Raw genomic sequence first — 23,160 nt, forward strand, 5'->3', positions numbered from 1 at the left:
CATTGTGGTCTTTGGTGTTATCCTACCAGAGCAGCTGCAGGCTCGTATTGTCCAGACTTGAAAGGTATCCTAATTTCCCATCTTCAGAAGATGCTTAAATAAAAACTTGATGAAAGTCAGCCGGTCAAACTCTTGCTGTCTGCCTGCTCTACACACCTGCTGCAGGTCACCCAAAATACTGTTGCTGGAATACTTTTTACTTTAAGTTACTTGGAAGCTGATGTGTCTTCCCTGATACCATGTGGCTTCTGCTGAGGTGATTCTGTCAGCTCTGATCTTGATGGGGTTGCCCAGCTACAGCTGCAACACAGCAAAACTGGTTTTGTTCTAATGGTCTTGTCCTGCCATCTGGACTCTTACTGGCACCCAAGAGAGGCATGTGTGCATATATGTATTATGACGACTGCAATGTTTGCATGGTACCAGCTGTTTGCGAAGAAGTTAATCCATACGGTCTGGTACTGCACTGAAGATTTCTTCAGTCTAAGTAAACAATATTCTAATGTTTGAGGCTGTGTTCTGCTTCCCTGCAGTGTAAGAGAGATGGATTTTTCCTGATGAGAAACTTGTGCTCTTCATTTTAACTGAATCCAAGCAATTAAAAATATTTCCCTAGGGAAGCGAAGGATGAAGAGAACTGTAGAGGATATGAAAATACTTTAAAAAAAATTATTTCTAGGTCAGTTAATTTTCAGAACACTGAAGCCAAAGAACACTGTGTACCCATAACTTTGTGAATCAGGTAACAGCTGTGGCAGGGACAGCCTGTGAGAATAACTATTTTCTCTACTGCTTTGTTTTTGATGCATTTAGAGAAATATAAATGCAATGTAAATATGTTGAGATTTAAATGTAGATTGCTTGAATGACCACGCATTTTTCAACTGTTCTCTGTATCCTTCGTTACTCTAATGCATGATTTGTAAATTACTCATTTCATCTGAAGCATGCAAAGATGCAGTGTGTTACTCCTTGCATGCATAAAATGCTAGAAAGATGACTGCTGATACTAGGCGATAATACAGTTCTTGCCCTTCAAAAAGATTGACTTCAGTAGGACAACCAGCAGTGTAAAATTACTCCTGCATAAATCTTTATATGGTTAGGGTTGTATTTTATGCAGCATTTATGAATGCATTGGATGTGTGTTATTTCAAAACAGAAGAAAATGTCAGCACAGACTCAGAGATCATCGTTGCTGCTCTGCAGCTTCTTTCTGCCGCTGTTCATTTTGTTCTTCCGCTGTATCAACTCCTAAATATCTTCAAGGCTATTCAAGTCTGTACCTTCTTTTACCTGTTGTGCTATTGCACTATTTTTTTCTGCTCCATTGGTTTGAATGACTAATATTCAACACCTCCTACATGCTTTTCTGCGTGTTCCTCTGAATACCCTAATTGAGTTAATTTTTTTTTTACTAATTGCAAACTATTAAGAAAGAACTCTTATAGACTTCAACCTTATTTTTTAGATATGATGTGACATCCTAAAGAATTATAGATGCAACTGTAATGTGACTTTGACAGCACACCCCATATATTTTCATTTCTGCATCTTTTCTTCCATTCAGTGTCAGGACTCCAAAGTCTCTGCTTAAACTAGCCACCTGTCCTGCTTTTCTTCCAGCTTTGCCACAATCACTGTGTTCATGGCACCTTCCTGACAGATGTCAGCCTGATAAAGATGCATAAAATCTAATATAATCAATGTAACTGGAAACTTGGAAATACTAATATGTGCAGGATATCCTGGTTTACAGAAAAAAATCTCTGGCTGTCCCAACTAAAAATATTTAAAAGTTGTGACCCTATGACAGAGATCTCTGAATCAAGACAAATCCACTCCATTTTGGGCTATTTTTTTCCTGGCTCCAAATGAGTGCTGAGTAATTTTTGTGAGAGATGTGCATTCCACCTTGCTGGAGCCTGTTTTTTCTGCTTGTCCAGGGCAGTTTCTTGATCATGCTTTTAGATGATGCCCTGATTGCCTGTGTAATGTGTGCTGCCCAGACTTGGTAGCAACCAGCTGGCTGTGTGCTGGAGCAGGCTGGAATTCCTCTTTTTCTTTCAAGTGCTCCAGCAGTTGCTATGCTGGAAACTCGCTTCCATTTCCTTTCTGTGATCATTTCTTGCACCTTGACCATCCCTCCCATTCTGAATTTTTTTTTATGATGTTCTCTAATGCAAGCACTAAGTTCACCGAGTGCGTTTTTTGAAGGTCTTTTATAAAGAACCTGTGAAACGTGTGGTGTTGCAGTCTTGCAAATGGTGGAGAGAAGATGTTGGTGCAGTGCTCAACAGGGCAAACTGAAGACCTCAAGCCTAGGAATTTACAAGCGGGCAAAAGTCCTTGGTCTCTGCCAGGGCACGTGGCGAGCCAGCTCCCCATACTACAAAAGCAGGACCTCACTGGGAAGTGCCAGCAAATTCAAAAGCAAGCCACAAGAATTTTCATTTGCGTTGCTGTGCATCCCCCCACCCCCCATCTCTCTGTTTACTGAGAAGTGAACCTTCAGGGGTTTTAGCCACATGAAAGTAACCTAGAAAAAGTATTTTTCAGTACTTCGGTGCTGTAAAACCTTCTGTAACGAATCAGTTCCACTTCTCCAGGAACTTCCCTGTGGTTTGTAAGTGTTAGAAACTGCTGGAGGTTGAGAACTTGCTGTTGCAGGCCCTGCTCTACGCTTACGCAGAACTGGGTGCTCAGATTTACTGCCAAACTTCTGAGCCTGGAACACCTCTGCTCAGGAGGCAAAGGAGAGTCTGAGCTGCAGCACAGTCTGTGGCAGAGCTCCTGTGTTGGAGGCAGAGCTGCCTTCTCCCAGATTCCTGAGAAGGTCAGAACGTCCTGCTATGCGTTCAGCATCTCCAGGAACGCTATGTTGGGCAAATAGCAGCACTATGTGTTTAGCACGATTCCTTGTTTTTTTGCAAAGAGCTGTTTTTTTCCTCTTGCTTCGTGGAGGAGGGTTTGTCCTCCCAAGTTCTCTGCTGTCTACTGGAGTTTGAACTCGGTCATCACCCTGCCCTACATGCGCCAAGCAACGGCAGCCATGGCATTAAGCAGAGCATCTAGGGGAGGCCAGTTAGCTTACTATAAGCTGCACATAAAACTTCCTTCCCTTCCTCTCTTCCATTACCTTGAAATAGGACCAGTTGGCCAGCGCTAGATAAAACCGTGAGTCAAACTTGCAGGGCAGCATCAACGCTCCTTGCACACAAAGTTTTGAGTCCATGAATTTGGGGAAAACCCTGCCACTAGGCTACAGATTTCCTTTGTTTTGCCACTTTCACATGGTAGTTTTGTGGTTTCCCAGTCTGGGAATTGGGGATAGAGGAGGTATTACTGCTGATTATTCTGAGAGGAAAGTGATAACTGACAATCATGAGGGCAGATGGGAAGCATAACAAGGATGAAGTCCCTGCTAAAAAGCAGGAACTGGATGTGTGAGCAGAGAGAATGATTGGGAATCACTTGAGGAGAAGGGCAATTGGGTCACAGAGCTGGTAGTGCTGAGTTCAACTGTGAATAGCAAACTGGTTGTTTTAACTGGAGGAACATTAGTGCTAATAAAGTATCTTGAAAATTTGATGTTGTTTTTGAGGATGAGAATCTTGATCATTCGCACTGAAGTGCTGTTTTGGTCTCTCAGCCCCCAAGCTGCCTGTATGGCTGAAGCCAGCGCATTTCAGCAAGGGCTTGTGCTCAGGTCTTAGGAAAATCTGTTTCTTCAACTCTGCGGTGTGGAAGAAACAGCAGCCTGAGCCAGAGCGACTCCCTGCACACCAGGGAAAGCAGCGTGGGGTTCCCAGCAGTGCCCCCCATCAGCGAGTGTCTGCTGCTTGCTAGCTGGCGGGTACTGCAGAGGAGGAGAGGCGTCTTCCCCACTTTGCCAGCCTGTTGAATTTAAAAGCTCCAGGTTGCCTTGCTTTCCTCCTCCCCACTTCCCTCTTCAGTGGCTTTTTGTGTGCTTGCTGTGTAAAGTCATGCTTAACCCCTTATCCTGCCCACATGCTCTGTTCACAAATCTTAATTGCTTTTTGTACTTGTAGGTAACACCCTCCTGTATTCTAAACGCCTGGCTTCTATGCTTGCAATGACTGTTCTTGCATTTGGGAAAATAAAGGATTAGTTTTTCATGTAAAAATAGCTGTATTATTTCCATACGCAAGTAGCAGTCAGGGCAGGCATATTTCCAGGTCAGCTTGGAGATGGGGCTGGATAGTGAAACCCTCTGTTCCAAAAATGGACTGGAACCAGCAACAGTTCTTGATGTGCTGAGCAAAGCTAACTGGCATGGAGAGAAGTGGGATCCCTTTTTTGGGTGCACATGCAACATACTGGTATTCTTCTGTTGTGGAGGGGAGCCAAGCATTGACATAATGAGCACTTTACTCTGTTAAGTACTTACGTTAGTTTTACAGTTTTCTCATAATCATGTTCTTTTGGTAATTGTAGGTATGGGTTTTGAATAAAAGATTACAAAGGAAAGTTTCTTTGGGCAGCTACAAGTGCTTAGAGTAGGGAAGGGATGTTTGCAGGAGCAGTCTGTATTATTCCCCAAGATGGTGCGCAGTTGGGTACTGAGTAAATAAACAGTAAATGTGCAAATCTTGGGTAATGTTGCTCTGTACTTATTTAGATAGCTCATCTGTACTTTGGATTTTGTTCTCTGTGGTAGCTGTTTTGTGAGTCTCCTGGCTCATTGCCACGTATTTCTAGATTTATATGAACATGATGTGGATCTTTTTCATCTTCCTATTTTGCTAGTTCATATTTTTACTTCCTTCAGGCATATTTTAGAGGGCGCTTTAAGGCTTTTGAAAACTAGGCAGCTTGAATTTTCCCTTTATCTTCACAAAGTCAGTACATAAGTCAGAAAAAAACACAGAAGGGGAATCACAGGCAGCATTAAAAATGTTCGTTCAGAACAGAAAAGCAGATTTAACATTAATTAAAAACTCAGCTCTGTTTCAGAGTTGCAAAAGTCTTTTATTCGCCAGATTTAACATTAATTAAAAACTCAGCTCTGTTTCAGAGTTGCAAAAGTCTTTTATTCACCAGAGGACTGTTAAAGTTAGTCATTTTTGGCATACTGTCGGTCAGGGAAGCGTGACAAAGTGCAGTGGAATGCGCTGAGCTGCGATCCAGCTTGTAGTGGTATATGACTTTAGTGTATGGAGCATTGCAGGAAGTGCTGGGGTGGGTGGGGAGGCCTTTTCATTTCATCAGCTACTGAGTAACAGTGTCGTCCTTCCTCAGACCCCACCTGCAATAACAGAGGGTCCCTTGGATGCTGGAGTCAGAAGACAAAACGTGGAGAGCTTATACAATCTGAGTTTCTGGTAGAATTTAGCTCTGTTCTCCGAGCACTGCTGTGCAGAATGCAGTGAGATGAGAGAGTTGGGAGGAATAGAGCGTTTGGGATTGCAGATCGAATGTGCATATCTAGACTGGGACCATATCCCCAGCTCCACCATGCTGGAAGGTGAAGATTCTTGGGCTGAAATTTTATCCTCATTGAAATCAGCAGTAAAATTCCTATTGATTTCATCAGGCCAGAGTTTACTGTTTATTTTGAGCAGTAAGAATCTTCCCGTTCCACCAGTACGCACACATGCAAAGTCCATTTACTTAGACTTAGGTTTTGGCACAGATTTTGGCCTTAAATGGAAATCTGTTCAAACCCATCTAGTATCAGTAGCTCGGATTTCAAATTACATGGATGGTTAAACCCATCTATATGTGATAATTAATAACCAGTGAAGATATTCCTGTAATTTGAAGCATACCTGGTATTTTCCTTCTTTCTTCTTTAAATTATGAGGTTGGTGTCCACAGAGTTTTCCAAGCATTTGTAATGACATTATAAAAAAACATGATGGTACCGTTCCTGGCAGAACAGGATGTTTGGTCTATGACCTGTGTGTTAGAAATTGGGAGAAGCTTCTTGTGGTATGGATTGTGTTACTTGTGTAAATTGCTAACAAGAATTTTACTGTTCACCTTGGGTTTCACATTTGCAGTGCTCTGTTACAGTGATAATCAAATATAAAGCTGCTGTTACATTGGCATTGCAGTAAGGCTGTCTGGTGCAACATTACTGCAAAAAAATGAGGTCTCTACCCAGAAGACATTACAACCTGAACTGATGTTCCTAAGGTAGGGATGTACGAAGGTTGCAGCACAGAGAAGATAAAAGGATAATGATATTTAGTGGTTTTATTGGTCACATAAGTATCTCTGTCATTCTTACTGTCTGCTTAATGTTCTTCAAGAGGAGAGCTTGAGGTTATCTTGAAGATGTGGGTAGATGTTCAGAGCAGGAGTAAATAATTAGTCAGCTGGTGGGATGCCCGAGCCCATACATTTCAGGTTAGAAAGAATGCAGAAGTTGCTTGGCAGATACATCACTTAGATGGGAGCATTTTAATAGTCATTGAAAGCTCATTAGCTTAAATAGATCCTGTTTAAGATGTAACCTGTCAGATTATTACAGGTTAGGGTACTTCTGCTTTAGATTCTTAGCTCTACTTTTCTGCAGACACAAGCTGAAAGTTAAAAACTGACTACTAAAATAGATATACCAGAATCATTATAGTCATTCAAGAAATGGGCTGCATATAGAGCTACTATGACTATATTACTGTTTTCTTTGCATGGCAGTACTTCAGATAGTTCCAACACCTCAGATATTGCATGTTGTGGAACACAAATCGTACAAATTTCAGTTGTGGAAAAAAATTGCCTAATTCAGGTTTTCATGCATAATTATATGTAGAATCATAGAATCTTCATGGTTGGATCATCGAGTCCAACCATACACACACACACACACACACACACACACACACACACACACCCCCCAACAAAAACCCAAAACAAAAAAAACCCCTACAATCTCTGTCACTAGAGCATGACCCGAAGTGCCAAATCTAGACGTTTATTAAATACCTCTAGGGGTGGTGACTCATATATATATGTGTATATATATACACATACTTCTAAGCTTTCTTATCACTGGCCTCTGTGGCTAGTCTCTGAAGGTGGTGGCAGATACGGGAAAGCTTGATTAAAAATAATTAATCATAATGTTGACAATTTTAAGAGCTAATTGGATGCCTCGGAGAAAAGGAATAGTTGCAGTGCTTGTTACAGGAAGTGAATGTTGACCTTGGAAGCAGAGTGTCTTCTTGAATGCTGCCGTTCAGGAGTCATTGCATCTATAATTCTGTGTTGCACAGCATTATCCAAGGCAGTGTGCATGTGGACGGGAGCCTGTATAAGATGCATACACAGTAGAAGTGAGGAAAGAGCATTTCTCTGGAGCTGTAGAAATTACTCCAACACAGCCTCTCAGAGCTTACTGGTGTAGTGTGAACTCAGTCATCAAAATATAAGGACTGTCTCCATGTATCATTACCATGGAGGCTTAGCTTTGTTTTGGGCTTGGCATGCTCAAAGAGTATGAATGCAGATCTTCTCATGAACCTGCAGGGCAGTGTGGTGCAATGGTGTCTGTTTAACAGTACTTGGCAACATGCACACAGGTTAGAAACCAGTAGGAGTACTGTCTCCACCCAATTCTTATAGGGAAAATTTAGGAACTTGAAACTTGATTGCCTAACCAGACATATATCCTCGCCTTTGGCAGCTTTGTTGAACAGGTGCATAGAAAGTATATTTTTTTACTTCGTCTAGAAACAGAGATGTTCACCAGTGCACTACTGCAGATTGCAGAGTCTTAGTTTCTGGGACTCTATGTTCTGAAGCTTCCCTTCATGCCATGTAGCATTGTGCTTATTACTTACAATGTTACCCCATGAAACCACTGGCCAAGTTTCACTCTGCATCTGAAATATTCGAGAAGAATTTTGCCCAGCATGATTTTGCTGTAGATCTCACTTCTAAGAATATGTTTTTTCAAGCAAGAAAAGTTCCGTTCAAATACACGGAAAAACTTCTTTACAGTGAGGGTGACAGAGCACTGGAACAGGCTGCCCAGGGAGGTTGTGGAGTTCCCTTCTCTGGAGATTTTCAAGACCCGCCTGGATGCAGTCCTGAGGGATGTGCTTTAGGCAATCCTGCTCTAGCAGGGGAGTTGGACTAGATGATCTCTAGAGGTCCCTTCCAACTCTGAAGATTCTGTGAATTCCGTGATTACTCGTCTCCTATTGGTTTCTTAATATTTTGCACCCTTAAAGATCTCAGAAGAAACATTGCTGTCTTTGAATATTATTCATGCAACTGAGCATGTGCTGTAATAATAATAATACTAACGATGATGATGAAGCCTGAAAAACAATTGCCGGTTAGAACATTGGAAAACAACAGTCTCCTAAAAGTTTCAGCATAGGCTTGAAGGAGGGAGGTGAGGAACATTGATGCACTGCCAGGATTACTGGGAACTGGTAAGCAAATGTGTCAATGCTGAGTGACTTGATCAAGGGAACAGTTTCTTTATCAGCTTGAGCCTTCGCAAGCTCCCTCCTCAGACTTCAGCTGTGGAGTGGAATCATGTCCTCTGCTCCGCTTTCTTCCCTCTCCTTTGTTTCAGTCTAATCAAGTTCAGACTTCTTTACAGTTCAAAATACTGTATTTTCCTAAGAAATGTAGTTATGGAATAGGTCCAGTGTCTTCTAGAGTCAGCGTTACAGGGTTTTTATTGGCTTGATACAGTGAGATTTTTTTTCTTCCTCCTGTGGTTTAAAATTACTTGTCTAACATGTTGATTTATAGCCTGTCATGTAAGACTGTTTCCCTTTGGCTATATCTTTTTAAGATGATCAAATATATTTCTGAAAAATGTCCTGTTGTTGCCTTGAAATATTAGGTGATAACTGCACAAGTAAGAGAGGGATTAGCTTGTTAAACTTAATGACACCAACACACAAAATACTGCAATTAAAAACTTTCTTAAGGCAGCATAGATAGAGGAAAAAAAAAAAGAAAAACCTTATGGTCTGAGATATCACAAGCATATTCCCTTCACCTGGGAAGTTTGTAGGTTGGTGTGAAGGAAGAAAAGGAGAATCCTGTGCAGAAGCTGCAGGAGAGCAGCTTTTGGTGGTGCTGCCAGAGCTGCTGTCTTCCCGCTGGTTCCTCCCCGGTTCATTCCAGCAAGCTGTGCCAGCACAGTGTTTGCAGAGCTGAGCGGTGACTGATCAGGGAACTGATCCAGGTTAAAAATAACTTTTTTGGGGATGCTGGGAGAGACACCAACACAATTCGGGGTACGGCGGGGGGCACAGAAAAGAGCAGAGAAGTTGAGAGTGGTGGCAGCTGCCTTGGCTGTCAACCACCATCAGAGGAAATGCGGAGAGAAAGCTCAGCCTGCGCTCACGTGCTCTCCTCCTTCCAGCTGTGCTCCAGAGATGGCCATCTGCTCAGTGCTGTCTCTTCTTACTCCTCCTCTCACCCAGGTCTTACTGCCCCAGCTGAGCTGCTGATTGGAGTTAACCCCAGCTCACTTGGGTCAAAATGAGCTGAGTTAGCTTCAACAGCTAAATCATCGGCCTGTGCTAACGCAGCTGTCTCTGGCGGCAAGCGGACCCCAGTGTGGTCAGGCAAGAGGGAAGCAGGTGATACCTTGGGCAGAGGGAGCAGTGAGAGGCAGCCAGGGATGAGGTGGAAGTAGTTTTCTGCCGACACACTTGCAGCTGGAAGATAATATATGAATGCTAAGTTATGAATGTTGAAAGTAGTGATATGGTTGTTTTTTGTGTTGCTGCGGCCGATTTCACTGATGGCTAATGTCAGTTTTGTGAGGAGATGCTAATGTTAAGGGGATGGCATTGAGGAGGATCTTGCAAGAGGATTTCTTTTCTTACAACAACCTAAAATTCATATCACAGACTGCACATAAATGGAGTGGAGCAAGAAAGACGCTTCTTCAGTACTGTGTGTCTTTACTATTAAAGCGTGCTGCTTGGCCAGTAGCCAACAGAAATAACATCAAGATGAACTGAGTAAAGGTGCTGCTAAGGAAATGCCAGACGAAAAAAAAAAAAGACAATTTAAGAGAAATATTGTGGAAACCTAGAAAGAAATGGTTTTATACTTTCAATAGATACTTTTGAAAATAATTGCACAATAAAAGCAAAGCTGGATGACTGTATTCCTTTTAGTTGCTCTGTTCAATATTATCTAATATTTGTCCCCCTGCTCTTCTATGTTGAACTGGACTTGGGTGTCTGCTTACAAGGTTCCTCTAGGACATCAGTCAAAGTGTGTGTTACCAACTGCCTTTTTAAAAATGTATTTATTTATTTATATTTACACTTCTCTATTCTCACGGAGCACAGAAAAGGAGCAGTCATGTGAAGCATTACCATGGAGCACAAGCAGTCTTTCATTTTCTTCCTGCTTCTGGTCAGTTTTGGGGACCCCAGTGGGCATTTCTCCCTCCCCCCAGTAGCTCCCAACTGAGGAAGATGCAGCTGCTCTATTGGGGGAATTGTTTACCTCTCCCTGGAATCTTGTCCCGGTCAGCTATGTGCTAAGAATGTGAATAATTTTGCTGCGGCTGCTTTACATGTAAAAAGCCTGACCTTAAGATATTTTATCCAGCTGGGTTTTTTTCTTTCTCTTTTCTTTTTTGCCTCTAGCACTGGTAGAGTTGAGAGTTTTATCTTGCAGCTGTAGAAAGCTGCAGTGACTAGCAGTCATATAAAACATTTAGTACAAACGGGTATTTTTGTAGTCTTAAAAATCATTAAGTGGCAGTCAGCGTTTAGTAATTCTTACTTTTGGACCTGTAGTTATACATGTGTATTTGATAGAGTTAGTGAAACTAAGTGCTGTGTGGAGACTTCTGGAAAATGTCTAATGAGATCCCTAGTGCTGCAGTTTGAGTATATTGTATTACAAGGTTGAGCACGTTGATTTTAAAATGTTAAAAGCTGAACGCCTTTTTATGTTTTTGAATGAAAATTTAAAAAAAAGATAGCATTACAATTGATAAAATTCAAAAATGCCAATAAATTTTTTTAAAAATAGTATTATATGTAGAAGTTCTGTATCTTCCTACTCTTTGAACAATAAATATGCCAAGTTGTCTTGCCCAGCACACTTGCAATCTGTGTGTGTGTGTGTCTATGTGTCTGTACTGAAAAATATCAGGAATCTCAAGATAAAACCCAGATGTTTGTTCAGTCACATGAGACGTGCTGCATTGGACTGTGAGGCAGAGAGAGATGTAGCCTTCGTTTGTCTCACAATGGAGCTGTATTTGTGAGATATATTTTTTTCTTTTTGACTGTGCATTACTGCTTGATGTCAGTTGGGGTCCAATTGTGGTATAAATCCTCAAAGGACAGAACTGTTCAGTGGTAATGTATTCCAGCTAGATACCTTGGAGGTTTTATAGTTCTGTTAAAGTACTCCCCAAAGAAAAATTAAGGGGAACAAAACTCTCCTAAGCTTCTAAAGGCCATATCAGGAATACACTTGAACCTTGTTTGGAAAATTATGTTAGTTTTTGACCTTGAATGTAAATGAGTGACTTAATTTTACCGTCTTTACTTGAATTTTTCTTGTCTTGGAGAAGAGGTTTTAAAACAACAGTTGACAGTTCTAGTGGTTTAAAACTGAAAAAAAAAACCATATAAAGTTATAAGAAAAGGAGAGGAGAGGAGTATCACTCTTTAAATGTTAAAATCTTATGAAATATAAGAAAACTTGTAATGCCTTAAGTAGCCAGCACTCAGTAAAAATGACAGAGGCACCTTTAACAGAAATAGATGCAAAATTGGATTTGTAGAGTTTGATACGGAGAAATGTAATAAACAGTACTAAAGCATTGCAGATTTGCAGCACCGTGTGACTTTCTGGGGAACAGCTGACTTTGGCAGAGCAAAAAGCTCTTCCAGTCTTTGACACAATTCTTTTCTGTGCTTTGGGGCTTTATTCCTGGACAACAAACCTCATAACTCATCTTGCTGAATCTGAATACCCAGTTTACAAGTCTCTTGTAGCCGGTTTGGCTAAGAAATAATTTGCAAGCTCTGTGAATATTTGTAAAAATCCTCTTTTACACATAACTCTCTATATATGTATCTTTATAGTAGAAGGAAAAGCAACAGGAAGCACCCGTCTTAGAGTCTGTGGCCACTGAAATGTGCTTTGATACACAAATAGCGTTATTGTAAATGTAATGCCAGCCAAACGCATTTTTGGCTAACGCGTGAGCCATAAAATTAGCAAACACATCACTTGCTGCTAATGGAGAGGAATAAGCTCATCATGAAACCTTCACTGAACCTCTATTCAATCCAGCTTGATTTACTTGCCCTGGTAGAATAAGATACTGCTGTCTTAAAAAAAAAAAAGGAGGGGGGGGTTGGGATGTGGGCGCTAGTAGGAGGGAGTCATGCTATCATTCTGACAGCTCACTATGTGAAAAGTGGGTCTGGAAGAGAGCAGCGATGGCCTGCTGCTCTTGCAGCAAATGTGCCCTGGTTACTGATAAGTATAAAATACTAAGATTGCAGAACATCCCACCTGAGAGAAAGAACCTGAAAGAACTTGATTCCAAGAGAATACTTAAAAGAATTTATGTAGTGCTTTTTAAATGGCAGCTGCTCTTTGCACAGCAAGGTGTTGCTTTTGCTGGAACTCCCATCTTAATGTATTCAGTAATTTAAGATGCCTTATGTCAAGAGTAGGTTGGTTTTTGCTTTTGTTTTTTAAGATTGCATGCCTTGAGTGTAGGGACACTTACTTGGATCCCCGGAGTAGGGAGTAGCAGGTGCCATTTTTTTATTCATTGCTGGATTTCATGCATGAGGATCCTGGTGCACAACTGGAAATTAAGCTATCTATACTGTAGTGCCTTTCTTAAAACAACGGTGCTGTTCTGCATCGTGGTGCACCTTTCTCTCAAGGTTGGGTCCAATTCTACCTCAATTTTGAAGATGCCATCTGTCCAAGGCTCTTTACCGTTTTCTATATGTGTTGAGAGTTTGTGAGATTTCAGTGGAATCAATAAATTCCTGAAGGCAACTTGCTAAGATTTTTTTTCCCCAGGAACTTGTATTGCTTCTTTGCGGGGTGCTGCAGTGTTTATTAATATTCTCAAAGTGGCCTTTAACGCTTACATTGGTATTAATGTCAGCACTGTTGGCCAAATACGCATGTTTCATTAGGGTGAGTCAGACAAGGGCAAAAGTGGAGTAAGGAGGAATTAGTCTGGCTGAAGTCTGCGTGTTCTCTTGGGTAGAAGAACTTTCTGATTACATTGGTGAAATGCACAGCACCTTTCCTCTCCTAATGATTTCAGTACATCTTATGAAGAAGTGATAGGAAGATGCTTCCTGTTCTTCCTGTCTTTAAATTGAGTTTCTGGATTCTGTTACTTTCTGGATGTAAGCCATACCAATCCAGAGGAAGATTTCAAACAAATGGTGACTGAGTATTTGAAGATTCTTGCCCCATGTGTGTCTTCCTTCTACTTAAAAAGGCTGCAACACCTGATATTGTCTACTAATAGCTTTTGTCAAACCCTGCTACTCAGTGCTGCTGCTGAAAGGATTTGCTGCTCTTTGCATCAACTCAACTGCTTTACTGTTAGGATAAAGAAAGTAGAAGACAGGGAGATGGGAGGTGTTGCATTCAAGACTTCAGCAACTTGAATCCAAATACAAAGGCTTGGTAACGGGCTCTCCACTGGCTTGGAGTTCTGTGCCATGTAGAAAGGATTTGATTTGGAGTACCAGATGGGCGACTCTTGTTCTTTGAGTTACACTTGTAAGCATCAGAGCTCGCCCCATGTTGGGCTTGGTATGAAAAGGGGACGGCGTGTTTGGTAACACCTCTAGTTATTAAAAAACTGTCAACAGGAACCTGCAAGGGGTTTTCAAGTAAACATTACAGGAAGATGATGATGCTTCTTGGTTTGGGACAACTCATTTGCTTATACTTGAAGTTGTTTTCTAATTGCCCTCTGTTTCCTTCTCTTTGGAGTTCAAAAGCTATTGTAGGGTGTTATGTTACCTTTGTAATAATACAAGTATTGATGAATCCTGCCATGGCTTGCCTTGCCTTGACTTGTGAGAACAGGAGAAACTCTTAAGCCTCACTGGTTAATGCAAGGCATATGGCTGAGGCACTGTGTGACAGAGTACAGGTCACTGCAGTGGCTGCCAGTCATGATGGACAGGAGTGAACTGGAGCTGAGGCTGAAACTGCTACAGACCATGTCCAGAGGGTGGGATGTTTCCTGTTCCTGTAACCAAAGTGAGGGGATTTTAGGGAAGTAAAATAGCACCTTTGGAAAGGAGCTACATACACACTTGAATGTGTGTGCATGTGCATTCACACATGCATGAAGTAAGCAAAGCTCTTCCATGCTGCTCTGTGACATAAACCTGCCGATGCAGTAATTTATAAATGCTGTTTGTATCATAGAATCACAGAATGTGTTGGGTTGGAAGGGACTTTTAAAGGTCATCTAGTCCAACCCCCCTGCAGTAAGCAGGGACATCTTCAACTAGATCAGGTTGCTCAGAGCCTCATCAAGCCTGGCCTTGAAGGTCTCCAGGGATGGGGCCTCCACCACCTCTCTGGGCAACCTGTGCCAGTGTCTCACCACCCTCATTGTAAAGAACTTCGTCCTAATGTCTAATCTAAACCTACCCTGCTCTAGTTTAAAACCACTGCCCCTTGTCCTATCACTACATGCCCTTGCAACAGCCCCTCCCCAGCTTTCTTGTAGCCCCCCTGCAGGTACTGGAAGGCGGCTATAAGGTCTCCCCGGATCCTGCTCTTCTCCAGGCTGAACAACCCCAGCTCTCTCAGCCTGTCTTCATAGGAGAGGTGCTCCAGCCCTTTGATCATCTTTGTGGCCCTCCTCTGGACCAGCTCCAACAGGTCCATGTCCTTCTTGTGCTGAGGGCTCCGGAGCTGGACGCAGTCCTCCCTGTGGGGTCTCATGAGAGCAGAGTAGAGGGGGAGAATCACCTCTCTGGATCTGCTGGCCACGGTCCTTTTGATGCAGCCCAGGATGCGATTGGCCTTCTGGGCTGCAAGCACACATTGTTGGCTCATGTCCAGCTTTCCATCCACCAGTACCCCCAAGTCCTTTTCTGCAGGGCTGCTCTCTATCACATCATCCCCCAGCCTGTATTGATAATGAGGATTGTCCTGACCCATATAACGTGATTTGGCCTCAGAATAAGATTTCTGAATTAGCACATAGTAGTGCTACTTGTTTGAGTTCTCTCTGCTCCAGTGCTGAGGAAAGATTAGGAGAGATTTGTACAACTTTCTGTCTGTTGATGCACCCGCCGTGGGTCATTTGGTTAGACTGAAGTCTAAATAGTTTAAATAGCTCTCCAATGAGTACACTTAAAAGAGTAATGAGGAACAGTTATGGCTGTATATACAATTGTTTGTTCTGTTTTAAATTAGAAATACTTTTTAGAATAGGATTCTTCCCATGTGTTTGTGTAGGGCTTAGTGCAGTGCTTCTGATTGGCTGGCTTTGGGTGCCATCACAGTAGAACGGATTTTGTGCAGCCAGGAGATATCTCAAGGAGTGAAGATGTACAAATACACACTTTCCTCTCTCCTTTATTTTACTATTAATGCAAACCTGGCCTGTGAATTTTGGTATATGTAAGTCCAGGGGTACTATATGCATGCAAAACTGAGTGCTGTGTGCCTGCTCTTTACACCTCTGTTCTGATGTGGGATCTGAAGAAAAGCGTCTGTTTTCCAGAATGGGGACTTTCCGTACTTGGGGAGATACTACTGCTGCCTATTACTGTTGACCAAGTTTGATTGCTAAATCAGGAGCCTGTGCTCCTTCAAAACTTGGGGGAAAAGAGTGTGTGCCTTCAGAAAGGGGCGTTAGAGCCTTTGAGGTGCGCAGGAAGTCACTGTGTATCTTGAGTGCACACAGTATCACCCTCTCCACCAAATATCTGGGGAAACTAGGCTACTACCATAAGCTCTTCAGCCACAGATGTGCCTTTTTCCAAGGCTGGGGGGACAGGGAGAAGAGGTTCTCTGTCACTGTTCCTCAGGTCTATCCATTACCTGATGGGGCTCTCTGCACTCTGCTCCCCTTCCTCTCATGCCTGTATCCTGGTTGGGATGGAGCAGCTCAGCTCCATTCTTGCTTCCCAACCTACTTGGAAGAAAGGAAAAAAAAAAAAGTGGTATTCATGATGGCTTTTGATTATTTTCACTCCCTTTCTATTATTGTTGTTAATGCCATGGCCTCTCTTTCTTTGCCTATTTGTAATTGTTCTTTCATGACACTTGAGCTTCATGCAAAGTGCGGGTTTGTTGCCTGGCGCAGGACCTCTTCCAGCTTCCTGCAGGCCTTTCCCTTTCCAAATTCCTTCCAGAGTGCCTGACATGCTTCCAGAAATGCTATAATAAATGGATATATAAATACATATAATGAAATTACTTGTATTGTCTAACTGGTGACACAAATAAGAGCCTTATTTCTTCAGGAAAGAAGATGTCCTGAATTTTTTAATACATGGCTTTCAAAGGGCTCACAGGCTTACTTGAAATCAGATTAATTTCAACAAAATTGCATACACATATGTGCACACCTTATACAGTACCTGCGTGTATGTCTGTATTTACACACACATACTCTCTGGGACATCAACAGGAGTTGTCTGATTAAATTGCAGTGCATGTATGTTTTTTCTTTAAACACAATGCATCTCTTGAACAGTTCATCAGAGCTTCCTGAAGTATTTACATACACACTCTTTGTCTGGAGATGCCTTGTTATAAAGAATCGCTTCATTTCACAAGCATTTGTTTGGAAATATGTTGAGCAGCCATGCTTGGTTTATTTCCAAATGTCTTAACTTTGGGACCTTAGATTGGTTTATAATCTGATTAATCTGAAGTTTGTATCTTTCCTTCTCATGCAAAGAGCAACTTTGTGTGAACAACTTGTGGAACACAAGGACTGTAGTGTAAAATGGCAGATGTCCTCTGTGAAATACCCATGGCCAAACAGGCATGTCTTACAGGAGCTGCGGTGGGGGAATGTGCTATACAAGTTCTGTTAAAAGAATTTAAAAAATAAAAGAATTAAAAAAGAAGTTATATGCTGCTATTTGATACAAATGGCATAGTGTTAAAAAGTGTTTTGATATAACTGGTGCCTTTTGAGACATCTGCTAAGGAGCTATATCATATTTCCAGTTACTGTTCTCAGCTCTTTTTTCTTTTTCTCTCTTGCGCTTTCCAAGTTGGTGAAGGTGTTACGGTAGTTTTTCTTTTTAAGTACCCTGCTGCTAAGTCTATAGAGTATTTCTTTTTTTTCCTCTTGGAAGAACTTAAATAACTTTGATTAGTCATGACCTTAGGGAAAAACAGCTGGGAAAAAACACTACAGAAGTGTCATGATGGCCCTTTTATTTTGAGGTTTTCGTGATACTTGTGAAAGAATTTGAATTGTCTCTAGTGCTAGCAAAATACAAAAACTAATGTGATAAATTTCAAATGTTGGTTTCATTTGTCTGGTTCATTTAGAATCATAGAATCGTCTAGGTTGGAAGGGACCTTTAAGATCGAGTCCAACTATCAACCTAACACTGCCAAAACCACCGCTAAACCATGTCACTAAGCACCACATCTACCCATCCTTTAAATATCTCCGGGGTGGCGATTCCACCACTTCCCTGGGCAGCCTGTTCCAATGTTTGATAATCCTTTTATTTTGCTTTTTAATCATACAGAGCTATTTGAAATCTGAAAAGATACTGGAAACATTTTGAACAGCTATAATGTTTATCATCAAAAGATGCTTCTCGATCTCTAGTTACTTTTTCTTTTAATTTTGCTCATTCCTTCCATAGCTACAGGAAATGTGCCATGTCCTGTGGTTTAGAGGATTAAGGTGGTCTTATTTCAGCATTGGTTTGTGGTGGTAGTGATATGAAGGGTTTTATCCTGGGACTCAGGAGAATTGATACCTTAGCTCTACAGCATCTTTTTGCCTACTACTCCAAGTTGAGTATATTGTGCTGGACTTAATTACCTCACTTTAATTTAATTTAATAATAAGTAGTTGTACTACCATAAACACAACAATAGCAGGACCCCATTGTACCGCGTGCTGCACAAACACAGAATAGTAAAGATGCCTGCATTCTGTAGGTGACTATCTAAATCAAGACTACAAGAATTTGAAGGCAATCAGAATGAGTGGTGGCATAGCAGCCAGTGTCAAGTTAGTTTTGTGGATATTTTTTCTTCTGAGAGGATGTTTACCGAAGCATTGTATCATTTCCAAAGTCCTCCCTCTATCTTTTAGGCATACTCCTTTTGTTAGTTCTTCAAATATTCCTTGTAAATGTTATATAAAAACCTTCTCGTTAAAGTTGTTCCTTACCTGTAATTCCCCATTCCTAATTTACAGTTCAGTTATTTTTTTCATATGTTGATGCAATTTAACTTAGTGAGTCGTACATTTCATCACCTATCCATATTGTTCTTCTGTCTGCCCCAACTTTATGTACTACAGGGTGTCCCTCCTGCATACTTTTTACATTAATAAGTCTGATAATTAAAAAAGTAATAATAAAGGAAGCACTCTGACAATGTGAAGTGGGAATGCACAGTCAGTACAAAGCAGTGCAAACCCAACGAAAATAATGGATGACCTTAAGGGCTGGAGTGCTACCAGAACTGAAAATAACTTCAGGAGCACAAAGGGTAGAAGTGCTGCAAGCAAGGACTAAAAGCCAGGATTAAAACCCCAAACTCAAACTTCCTCTGCTGAAATCAACAAAGAAAAGGAATGACTTTACCAGAAGGATAACTTTTCCATCACTGTTCGCATGTCATCAAGAGCAGCGTGTGCAGCTCTTATCAAAACCATGTCCCACTCTGATCTTTCTTGATACAGAGATGGGCTACTACAGCCATAAAGAAAATGAAGAGCCTGTTTTACAGGAGAAAACGAAAAGAATGTGGTTTGTTTAGCCCGGGAGGCCAAGATGCAAGCATCTCTTAGGATTTAGGGAGCTCATTTTCTGCATCAGAGATGCTGAAGTTAAAAGGCAATTGAAACAAAAGGCACAGGGAATAAACTGACCCCACATAATTTAGGCTGAAAATAAGAGGGAGATTTAGCACTGCTAAAGCAGTATAGCTTTGGAGGAGCTTTATAACAGGAGCAGTGGGGGCAGAAAACTCTTAACTAGCCATGGGGGTAGGTCTCCATTAGTTTCTGAATGGGTTATGTGGTTTATGAACGGACTTAAGTGATTCTGCAGCAAAAAAGTGGGGGCTGCTTTAGGTTTCTGCTAGTGCTCATTTCCTCCTGCTGTTTTGATACACTAAAACTCAGCAGCGCTAATGATTCACAAGATAGCTTCTTAATTATGTGGCTAGAATTTTTTAATCAGGGTTATGGTTAGGCATGGGAATTTGTAGGCAAAATATAACCCCTGGTGTTAGCAACCTGAAAACGGGCAAAACAAAAGTAGAGTATAAAATTTGATGAAGCATCCAACTAGAGAATAATTACAGGTAGAGAATATTACAAAATAAGGTTCTCTGTTCTGTGGGGCTGCACCAATCCTGACAGAGCATATTGTACACGTTGTTTCCTGAATTTCTTAGGTTTTGCTTGTTTAAAGTCATGAATGAAAATTCCTACAATGGTGGGCTATCGCAGAAAGGTTTGTAATCAATTCTGGATCATCTCTTCTGGCATGAGCTTTAGTTTTTTCCCTTCCGCAGGGAACCTGTATCTGTTTCCTGCATCTGTCGCCCATCCTTCTTTGTGAATGGAAAGCAAGTAATTAATTTTTGTTGTTGTTAGCAATTAATAACCCTTGCCAAATCTTGGAGGACCTATTGTCTCTTTCAGACACAATGTTCTTGGGAAAAAATCTTGCTTATTGTAACCTCTTGTGCAATCTTCACTTGGATGATAAATACATCTTGGCAACTAGGAGCTTTCTGAATGAAAAATGTTGCTGGACAACGCTGTAGTACAGCAAGAACGCAAACCTCTGCCAATGCTGGTGGAGTACAGCCAGGCGGGAGGGTAAAACGGGGAAAGCCTTTCACATTGCCTACAGAGCACAGAGTGATATGAGGTCTGTATATGCACACATCCAAATATCTGTTTACCATCAAACAAGGATTTTCCCTGTTGAGCATCTGAGCTCAAAGGTGGCCTTCCTTCTAGCAAAATCTTGAAATCTCTTGGAAAGCTGCCTTCTACCAGCATGAGACTGGGGAAATAACGGAGAGTGTGTTAACCATGCAGCTGTCTGGTTTGGGTAGCCCACTGTAGGAACTAGCTGGAAAACGCCCTTCTCCCCATTTTTCTCTGTGTACATACAAGTTTGGGATTCTGCAGATTTGCCTCAGTCTTCTTTGTGGTTCATGGCCTGAATTTGGTTTTCCATTAGATCTGTCCAGAACCGCAACTGACCACTGAAACCTCATTTTAATATTGCAGCAGTAACGTTAATTACAAAATTATTAGAGCTAATTGTAAAAGCACATTTTCCTCTTGTAGCTTTTCACCTTTATTTTTTCTGGTTTTTTTTCACCAACAGTTAGTGATGTCCGGAAGCAAAAAGGTGCATGAAAACCCTGCACGGAGAGATGTTTGAATCCTCCAAAGGGAATACACAGAATGTAAAGAATGAGTTGGGTCCGGGACCGCTCTGTTCCCTTGTGGTTTATGTGCGCGCTGCCAGTGGCTTGTGTTTCTCCTCGCAGCCTGACAGCTGGCTGTGGGGTTAGCAGAACACAGCCAGTGGCCAGGTTTCTCAACCCGTACTGCGGCTGACAGCGTTTGGCCTGGTGAAGAGGAAATGATCCGAAGCAGAGGGCCTGATGCAGTGTACCTTGCAGTTAATGGAAATCTTTGTTGACCTCAGTGGGAGCTGGATTTGATCCTGTGCCTACTTGAATGTTTTGGTGTTGGATATGGATCCAAGTGGATTTTTTTTTCATGTCTCATTTCTGGTCTTTTTTCCCTTGTCTTTCTAAAATGTACTTACCTTAGAGTGGCGTAAAATCAAGACAGCTCAGTGTCAATGTAGCCATGCACTTTTTTCCTTGCCCAGTGTCTGTCATCTTGTTTCCTCAGCCCTTCTACTGTCTGCAGTATCAGTTTGCAAGATTTTGGCATTGATTTCTCTCCTTCTTCTTAAGGTGTTCTGCTGCTTCTCACAAACACCCTTCATCTCACTTAAGCCTCTGCTCTCCAAGTGCAATTACTGACACTGCTTAATCTATCTTCTGCCCTTCTTCCCATCCTTCAAAACAGCCCTTATATCGATTCCCATCAAATGCAGCCCAGGCTCTGGCCCCAGCCACCCGTGGGGAGCCAGCTTCCCCTTCAGCAGGCTCCTGGAGGCCAGCCCTTCGCTGCCTCGTCCCAGCCACACTCCCTCGTTCAGCAGAGCTCATCGCTGCGTTGCATATAGTAAGGAGAGGGCCACCATGCCCCATTAGCCAGCAGCTGCCTCAGGCACAGAGCAAACCCTCTGTGAGCCTCAGCCATGCATCAGCTTGTCCCCCATCCCGAATGAAAAGGTGCTGGAGTGGAGCCCTCTTCATGTGGCTGCCAGAGAGGAGTGAGCTGTGGGCATGGAGGATGTTGATGGGAAAGGCCAGCAATGGCAGTGCTGGAGCTTCTTGTTGCCCTTCACTCTCATGGAGTATTGCATGCCCCCAGAGGGGTTTGTCTCCTGGGTGGAGAATTATGATTATATGTGATCTGCCTCTGAGAAAAACCCTTTCCTTTTGTATGTGGAATGTTTATTTTTTGTTGGTTGCTCTCCATTTGTGTGGAGATGATGCAAGGCTGAGAGACCTGTGTCTGTTTAGCCTGCAGAAGAGAAGACTGAGAAGGGTTCTTATCAATGCTTATAAATATCTAAAGGGCAGGTGTCAAGAGGATGGGGCCAGACTCTTCTCTGTGACAGGACAAGGGTCAACGGGTACAAGCTAGAACATAGGAAATGCCATCTCAACATAAGGAAAACTGCTTTACAAGGCTTTTGTGAACAAGCCTCAGAAACTGGGGCTCGTTGTGTCCCATGATAGCTATGGGGAAAGGGCCAAAGCTATGGGATGGTATACAGGGGAATCACTGGTGTTCTTTTGAACCACAAAAGAACTTACTTCATTTTTTCCAGCAGTAATGTAAATGCTAAGCAAATAGGGTATGTAATGAGGAAACCCCTTGGAGCTGGGAGCTGGCCTAATGAAAGATGAGAGATGGTGAGCAGGAGCACGGGGCTCGAGCTGCAGTGGGGGCTTGCAGGGGTGAGATTGCCAGCAACACAGCTGCCAGTCCCAAGCTCTTACTGGCCCTCCTAGGTTATCGTACAGTCCACAGTGAAATGTATTAGAGTTTACTCCTCCCATATTCCCACTAAAGTTTAAATATGAATCCCCTAATATATCTGCTGAAGGTAGAACATGCAGCTTCAAATAGACCAGTGTCATTTTTATTCTACTTTTCTGACATAGGCAATGGCAAAAAAAAAGAGAACAGTAATGCCACAGTTTTGGGGGTGGAGGGAAGGATTGTTTTCAGACATGATATCACTGTGCTGGTGATAAAAAACTAACCTTTTTTAGCCCCTTTGAATTGTGTACAGCCAGCACAGCTAAGAGAGGGAAAAGTGGATTATATGGACTGTTTTATTAATCATTAAGATAATTGTTTACCAAGCATTTATTCTCTTGGTACTTCATTGCAGACAAAATCAAAAAAACCCAAAGATCCAAGCCAGCCCAAATGTGTGTATGGAGCATATTTGATTTAGGAAACTTTAAGACTTGTGATCTGAGGCTAGATCCAGCTGGTGTAAATGGGCAGAGCATGTTAGCAGCCCTGTGGAACTGGGCTGTAAAGCCCAAAGTCCCTGGATGATGAGAATGCTGAGTACTAGGATGCGAATTTGCTAATACTTTAGAAATGTATCCAGAAGAAGAAAAAAGAAATAAAGAGAGGAAAAAAACATTGTGGGAAATTCTTTCCTTCATACATAATAGTTTTCTGTTGATTTAAAATTGCCCTTAGTAATGTGTTGATGCCAGTGAAATATTTCAGCTATAGGAAATGTGAAACCAACTACTGCCTTTCTATGAATTATGAGTCATAAATTGTATGAAAAATATTCAAACTTGCTATAGCTATTC

At 41.9% G+C, this 23,160-nt stretch overlaps 1 protein-coding gene across 1 annotated transcript in view; it reads left to right on the forward strand.

The window, feature by feature from the left end:
- LATS2 (large tumor suppressor kinase 2) overlaps positions 1 to 23,160 on the forward strand; it is a 51,815-nt gene that overhangs the window by 12,715 nt on the left and 15,940 nt on the right. The window lies entirely within an intron of this gene.

The sequence above is a fragment of the Larus michahellis genome, chromosome 1 (assembly GCF_964199755.1).
Source record: "Larus michahellis chromosome 1, bLarMic1.1, whole genome shotgun sequence".
Classification (NCBI taxonomy): Eukaryota; Metazoa; Chordata; class Aves; order Charadriiformes; family Laridae; genus Larus; species Larus michahellis.